The 8,130-nt window shown below is 53.8% G+C and overlaps 1 long non-coding RNA gene across 1 annotated transcript; it reads left to right on the top strand.

The window, feature by feature from the left end:
- Nucleotides 1–1,451: 1,451 nt before the first annotated feature.
- On the top strand, nt 1,452–6,808 carry LOC131276550 (uncharacterized). Its single transcript, XR_009184005.2, has 3 exons — nt 1,452–2,012; nt 3,326–4,101; nt 6,003–6,808. It is a non-coding gene; the product is annotated as an uncharacterized lncRNA (long non-coding RNA).
- Nucleotides 6,809–8,130: the final 1,322 nt, after the last annotated feature.

Raw genomic sequence — 8,130 nt, 5'->3', positions numbered from 1 at the left:
CCTTCTTTGCACTGCCAGGAGCCAGCTCTGTGCTTGCCCTGTGGCTGAGGGAAGGAAGAGATTGTCCTCACGCACGATCTTGCTTAACAGTGTTTAGGAACTGAAAACGCACAGCAGAGAAGCTTCTGGAATAACACATCTGCAGCATGGGAAGAAAGACCTGCCCTGAATGCTTGTCGGATGTGCCAGATGTTGGGTGCATATTCGTTTTCTTCACCAAGTCTAATGCATTGTTGCTAGGAAGAGCATTTCCAGTTTTTCCAAACCTCCAGAGGCTTAAGGATTTGCAGAAGAGAGAGGCTGGAAGCTGGAAGCTTTGGAAGAGAGGTTAGAGAGAGCGGTCCACTTCAGAGAAAGCCGCACGCTCTCCACTGCGATGTCTGAGCAGCTCTCAGTCCCCAGGGACGGGTGAGCAGGACATGCCCCAGGCCAGCCTGGCACACCCGGCCTCCTTCCTGCTGCTGGAGAAGTGAGAGGATGCACGTGGGGTGGTCCTCTCCAGTGGAAGGAGCAACTCCTGCCTTCTCAGAAGGATGAGGCTAAGGATGGCCGCACCTCTCTGCCTCTCCTTCCATTGAGAGGCGGACTCTAATGCCTCTTGCCTTGGCCTGAGTGACTTGCTTAACTGGCAGAATGCCACAGAAGCAACGTTCTAGAACTTTCCAGGCAAGGCCATAGGAAGCTAGGTTTCTTGAAACACTTTTCCTTGGAGTCCTTGAGCTGCCACGAACGAAGTCTGACCACCCTGAGACCACTGTGCCACCAAGGCCACGTGATGGCACTTGGGTGGGCAGTTCCAACCAAGCCCACTATAGCAGTTTGATATTATGGATGAATTCCAAAAAGAAATATTGGATTATGCTTGTAATCTAATTTGTATCTGGGCATGATTGAGTTAAGATTGGGGTGTTGAGTCTCTACCCCTTGGTGGATGGGGACTCACAGATAAGACCTGGCAAAGGACAGAGTTGGGGGTTTCTGATATTGGAGTTTTGATGTTGGAGTTTGATGCTGAAGATTTAAACTGGAGCCCCGGGAAGTAAGCTCACAGAGGAAAGAGAAGCCAGTCCCAAGAAGACAGGAACCTTGAACCCAGAGAGAAGCAAGACCCTGGAAGAGAGGAACCCAGGAAGCCTGAACCCTCCCAGGCATCGGCAGCCATCTTGCTCCAAAAAGACTTTGGTGCGGGAAGTAACTTATGCTTTATGGCCTGGTATCTATAAGCTCCTACCCCACATAAGTACCCTTTATAAAAACCAACCAATTTCTGGTATTTTGCATCAGCACCCCTTTGGCTGACTAATACACCCACCAAGACTCCAGAGATGCGAGGCAGTCGCCTTAGGCCCTCCAGGGGAGGCCGCCCACCAGCCAAGAACCATTGACGGACCTCAGCCAGTGCCACACAGAGCAGAAAAAGTCATGATAGACTGTCGTTGTAACCTGCTAAGTTCTGGGGCAACTGATTGTGCAGCAATGGGTAACTGAGCCCTGCAGCTCCCTTGGCCGGCTGAGCCTCTGTTCTGCCTCATTCCCTCCGCTCAGCTCGCTCAGCAGAACCAGCACTGGGATTGGGGTGCCCTCTTCTCAGGGCTTGGACTGAGTCTCAGGGGCAATTCAAGAAGTCATCGATGGCAGTCCTTCTATCTGGCAGGATCCCCCCGTGTAGGTTTGGACTAGAGTCTATTGCTCCTGATCCCTGGGTGAATTTTACAGCTGGCTGGGGCAGGGAGAGTGGGCAGGGTTCCAGAATACCAGGCAAGTGGACTTCTCTGTTGTGTTTAAAGAGGAAGTGACAAGGCAAAACTCCCCGGAGCACCTCCCGGTCAACCAGGCTCCCCAGCTATACGTGGGCGACTGCGGTCCACGGCAGTCACGTCTGGAGAGTCTCCACCTCAGTGAGGACCTTCTCGGAGCCGCCGATGGTCAGAGGGGTCAGCTCGCCTTGACCACCTGACCCCGCCGCAGGTCAGCCAGGGGATTTTACTTCCATATATTTTCTCTAAATTTAGGTAAGTACTTCAAAATGTACCTCCCTTGCCGATGTGTCCACGTGTCACGTGGTGAGCGTTTCAGAAATACAGGAGGATCCAAAACAATGGCACAATCGACATTGCCAGTTTTCAGGTTTCTCTGCTGGGAGGTGTAAATTGTTAACTAGGAAGTTAATCAGTACGGGAGTTAGTAAAATCGGCCTTTTACTTTTCGGGCCAACTTGCTTCTTACACAATGGAGCTGGCTTAGCTCCTGGCCTGGCACCACGTCCCTCGTCACCTTGTGTCTCTGTCCTGTGTATTTGTAAGGGACTTAACTCTTTTATTCCCATGTACTTCCATGGAGATGCTAGGGACACGTAGAGACATCAAACTAACACTCATCTTGACCTTGAACTTCCCCCAGATTCTCGAAGGTCAGTACTTCTGTATCGATTCAGTTCTTCATTCATTCATTTTTTAAAAATTGTACACCTCAAGTTCTAAAACATTTTCATCACCCCTAAAGAAAACCCCATATCAATTAGGCAGTCAGTACCCAGTTCCCCTGCCCACTGGAAACTGCTAATTTGCTCTTTGTTTCTGATAAATTTCCCTATTCTGGATATTTCAGATGTATGGAATCACACAATATGTGACTTTTGTGCCTGTCTTCTTTCACTTGACATAATGTTTTCAAAGTCTAGCCATGTTGCAGCATGTAATGGTACTTCATTCCTTTTAATGGTTGAGTAATACTGTATTGCACGCATACACCACACTTTGCTTGCACATGCACCCATTAATGGGTGTTTGGGTTGTTTCCATCTCATTGCTATTGGGAATGTTGCTGCTGTGCACAGTCCTGTACAAGCATTTGTTTGAGTCCCTGTTTTCAGTTATTTTGGGTATATACCAAGGAGTGGAATTGCTGGGTCCTATGGTAATTTTAGGTTTAACTGTTTGAGGAACCACCAAACTGTCTTCCATTGTAGCTGCACCATTTTACATTCCCACCAGGAATGTTCAAGGGTTTCAATTTCTCCACATCCTTGCCAACACTTACTTTCCTTTTTTTAATTTTTATTTTATTATAGTTATCCTAGCGGGTGTGAAGTAGTGTTTCACTGTGGTTGTGATTTACATTTCCCTAGTGATTAATGATATTGAACTTCTTTTCATGTGCTTGTTGGCCATAGTATATCTTCTTTGGAGAATGTTCAAATCCTTGGCCCATTTTGAAATTGAATTGTTCGTCTTTTTGTTCTTGACTTGTAAATATTCTTTATGTATTCTGGATTCCAGACCCTTATCGGATACGTGTTTTACAAATATTTTCTTCTCTTTTATAGATTGTCTTTTCACAAAGCAGGAAGGAACCAAGTGATGTCTGACTCTGCATCCTGATCACTTCGCTGCCTTCTTTTTTCTCCTGCTTTGCCCCTTCTGGTCCTTCCACTTAGTCACACATTTCAAAGCTCAAGCCTTCAAATGTGTGTGCTGAAGAAACCCTCCCCTGGATCCTATCACACTGATGTCTCCTTGCTTCAAGGCAATGTTTACTGGGGGGGGGGGGGGGGGTCCCACTGCTAATCAGAGAGCATTCTTTACTAATCAGTTATGGAAGAACAACAACTGTATTCCAGTGAAGACAAAGTTTGGGTCAGAAGACATTTTAGTCCTCAAAATGTGCCCCAGCTCCTCTCAGAGGGCAAGATAAGATCTTGGGAGCTGGTAAGCTGGTTGGCATGGGGAGCTGTCAGCACCCTGCGTGCTCAGGGATCCTTTTGTGGAGGGAGGCTGGGTGTCCCCAAAGCCCAGGGCCCGACTTGGCTGTGAGCGAGCCTGGAAGACGTGAACATGGCTTGACATGAACTGCCGTGAACGCTACCCTGTGGCCAACCCCCAATCCTCTCTTTAGAGCTCTTTCCCTCCTTCCATCCTGAGCAGCGATAAGGCCAAACAAGGCACACGTGCCAGAAGACAAGGGAATGCACAGTGCGAGGGTAACTGAAGCAATTCCTCGAGGCTGTTCCTAAGAAGGGTCGACGGTCAAACGTGTATCACACTCGAGCCAAGGTTCAGGGGCCGGGGAGGCGGGCAGCGCTGCACAACTCCAGGGTGACAGGTGAGACAAGAAAGCACAGAGAAGGAAAGTCTCTGAGTTTCAGATCAGAGACCAGGGGCCCACTGGAGGACCTGCTGGGCACTCATCCTGGCTGGGTGCGGTGGGTTTGGGTCTTATGGGCTCTGGACCTTGACCCTGTGCCTGTGTCTACAGCTCCTCCCCAAGAAGCACTCCCACTTCCTTCCAGCTGGGCTTCCTGTCCTTGGGTCCCTCTCTGTACTAAGAGCTGGACAATCGGATGGAAGGAGCATTGCCAGCCTCTGCCGGTCCATTCCCAGTGGAACCTTCCACTTGTTCTTACCATCTCTCTGGCTGACGACGGCTGCCGGGGGTCAAGGGCTGCCCCTCACCCTGCCCTCCAGCCCGACGTCCTGCACCCCACCCTGCCACTGCCCAAGGCTCAGGAATGGCTTCTGTATCACCAATCACTGCAAACTGGCCTGAACCCAGCTGATTAAGAAATATTGGACTTGTGGCATGAAAAGAGCCTGGGCCAAGGGGAAAAAAAACCATTGTTTTTTAGTGAGAGAGAAATAAAAGCAGGGCATGAGACTATTCAGAAAAACATAAATTTAGATTGGCAGGGGCCAGCAAGGAAGGGAGCCCGGAGCCCCAGGGGGCCTGGAACCAAGGGCTTCGCCTCTCCACGAGCCTGGGCGAAGTCCAGCGGAGTTGGGGGGCGAGCACGACAGCCGCCCCCCCAGCTGGAGGGAGGTGTGGAATGTGGGCGCGGGTGAAGGGAGGGGGGCTTGGCTCTCATCTGCACCCAGCGTTGAGCTGAACATTCCACACGGGCAGGCCTGGCCTGCTGGGAGAGGCTTGTTATCAGGGGCCAGGGCAGGAGGGGGGCTGGGGGGCTGGGGGCTGGGGGGCTGGGTGGAGACTGGGAGGCCGGGGGAATGGGGAGGCTGGGGGACTGGGGAGGCTGGCGGTGTGGGGTGCAGGGTGGCGGTTGGAGGGCTGGGGACACTGGGGGACAGGGTGGAGCTGGGGGGCTGGGGACACTGGGGGACAGGGTGCAGCTGGGGGGCTGGGGGCACAGGGGGACTGGGAATACTGGGGGTCAGGTTGGAGGCTGGGGGTCTAGAGGCCTGGGGGGCAGGGGTGGGGGGGCAGGGTGGAGGTTGGGGGGCTAGGGGCACTGGGGGACAGGGTGGAGGTTGGGGGGCTAGGGGCCTGGGGGGCAGGGGTGGGGGGGCAGGGTGGAGGTTGGGGGGCTAGGGGCACTGGGGGACAGGGTGGAGGCTGGGGGGCTGGGGGCTGGGGGCACTGGGGGACAGGGGTTCTGGGGGCATTGGGGGGCTGGGGGGCAGGGTGGAGGCTGGGGGGCTGGGGGCCTGGGGGGGCAGGGGCAGGGTAGAGGTTGGGGGCCTGGGGGCACTGGGGGACAGGGTGGAGGCTGGGGGCCTAGGGGACTGGGAGGGTTGAGTAGAGGCTGGGGGGCTGGGGGCTGGGGGGCTGGGGGCACTGGGAGACAGGGTGGAGGCTGGGGTCTGGGGGTCTGGGGGGCTGGGGGGCAGGGTGGAGACTGGGAGGCCTGGGGGGACTGCAGAGACAGGGTGGAGGCCGGGGGTCTGGGGAGCTGGGGGCGGGTAGCAGGGTGGAGACTGAGGGGCTGGGGGCTTGGGGGGGCGGGAGGTGGGGGGGGCAATGATTGACACTCGAGAGAGACTTCCAGCTCTGAGATAAGTGGAGGCAGAAGGTCAGGGATGACCCCAGGAACAGCGGAAGGGCTGCTGGCTTCGCTCCTGACGGGAGGTGCAACGAGATAAATCAGGGACGTTCCACCGCTGCGCGGGGCTTCTGCAACGTTGGGAAGGAGCAGTCGCTGCCGGATCCCCACGAAAGGCAGATCTTAATATCTCCAGTTAATTTCAGGAAACGTGTGTACTCTCTTTTAGGTCTCTAATTTTCCCTGGCCCTAAGAAAGAGAGCGGAGGTGGCTCAAGCCCGGTGCCTCCCAAAAAGAAGACAAGCTCTCAACGAGCTGATGCAGACGGCGTGTGCAAACAACGGGGGCGGGGGGAGGAGGGGGAGAAATAAATAAATAAAAACAAAAGTAAAAAAAAAAAACGGAGAAAATCCACATTAAGTGTACCAATAACTAAAAAAAAAAGTACCACTAACTTCCTTCGGTTAGGTGGCTCCAGTCCCCGGGCTGGTGGTAACAGGAGCGTAACAACACGTGACAGCAAAATTCCCCAGGCACCTTTTACTTGTCGCTTGACCTGCTCCCAGCCAGATTCCCTCGGGTCCCAGGGGCTCCTCCCCGGCTTGGGGCGTCGCGCCGTTTCTGGGAGTGGAGACAAGGGAGGGTGGTGGCCGATGCCTCGCCCACGAGCATTCATTGATTGACTGCCCAAGAGGACATCAGGAGGGGCGCGTTCGTCCACCGTCTCGGGAAACCGGCTCCTGCCTTCAGCGCCCTTACACTGCGTCTTTAGGTGTCTTCAGAGTCTTAAATGAGCCAGGTTGGGAGGCAGGGGGCACCGGGAGTCAGCTCACCTGGAACCACCTGAGAGCCGGCAGGCGGTTCCTGCTGAGCGCATCACTCTGTTCCAGGGCCGTTTTGGGGAGCTCCCCCATCTCCTCTGCTAAACCGCTCTTCCCCGGGTCTCGGCCTGGCTCGCCCCCTCACCTCCTTCTGCCCTCACTGTACGGTATTTAAAATTGTTCTCGCTAGCCCCCTTCTTTTCTCCAGGGTACCTATCAGTATTGAGCATGCTACACACTTAGCTGTTTACTTATATACTCAGATATTTGTCTGTGACCCGTCTCCCTCCACTGGGAGGCAAGAGCCATGCGGGTGTAGATTCTTATTCATTTTCTCCACTGCTGTATGCTCAGCCCTGGCCTCCGTGCTGCGCTGACACCCCAGCAAGCTTTCCGGGGTCCTCTCTGGCTTTCCTCTGGCCTGGCCCCGTGGCACCAGGCGAGTCCTGTGTGGCCAAGGAGATGTGCCCACACGGAGCCCACTCCCCGCTCAGGGCCGGCACCTTTCAGTGAAATGGGCCTGAGCCCGCTTCCCGGCCCAGGCTCCTTGGTCTTGTCACCAGCGGGTGTGAACAGAGCTCAGGCAGGCTGGCTGGGGTGTCAGGGCTTTGCCGCCAGGTGAAGGAGGGCTGAGAGGAGAAGGAGAGTGGAGCACAACCCAGGGGTCTCCATTTGTGCTCTTGCCCCATGCCCACAAAAGCTAGGGGCTAGGCCTGCCAGGGGTCGTGCTTGGCACATGGCAGGCATTCAATGAACACGAATAAACGGATCAATAAACATGCTGGTTATTCTTATTAACTGTGGTTTTTCTTCCCTCTTAGAGCCACATAGCCCTTGAACTAAAGAGAACATCAAAACCTCAGTGGTTCAGGAAGCAGATGTGGCTCAACGGATAGAGCGTCTTCCTACCACATGGGAGGTCTGCAGTTCAAACCCCGGGCCTCCTTGACCCGTGTGGAGCTGGCCCATGCGCAGTGCTGATGCGTGCAAGGAGTGCCCTGCCACTCAGGGGTGTCCTGTGTAGGGGAGCCCCACGCGCAAGGAGTGCACCCTGTAAGGAGAGCTGTCCCATGCGAAAAAAGCACAGCCTGCCCAGGAATGGTGCTGCACACGTGGAGAGCTGACACAGCAAGATGATGCAACAAAAAGAGACACAGATTCTCGGTGCTGCTGACAACAACAGAAGCTGACAAAGAAGAACACACAGCAATGGACACAGAGAGTAGACAACTGGGGTGAAGGGGAGAGAAATAAATCTTAAAAAAAAAGAGAGAGAAATATATTCTTTTAGTTAAAACTTACAAACTCTTCCTTAAAGTTCTTTCAGATGCAAAGTCTCTCCTACATTGTTTTTAACACTTCAGTATGAATTGATGTAACGTCCCTTTGTCCCTGGCCCAGAGCTGGGCACTGCGGAGAACAGAAAAAGAAAATGAGAAAGGGGATCAGGTTGCAAAGAAGAAGGCGCTGCGCGATGGAGGAGGCTTTATCTCCATTCACTTCCCAGTGTAGAAGGTGGGCTCCATTTCAGAAGCA

This window comes from Dasypus novemcinctus, chromosome 29, assembly GCF_030445035.2.
Source record: "Dasypus novemcinctus isolate mDasNov1 chromosome 29, mDasNov1.1.hap2, whole genome shotgun sequence".
Classification (NCBI taxonomy): domain Eukaryota; kingdom Metazoa; phylum Chordata; class Mammalia; order Cingulata; family Dasypodidae; genus Dasypus; species Dasypus novemcinctus.
This window is presented reverse-complemented; position numbering and strand designations above follow the sequence as displayed.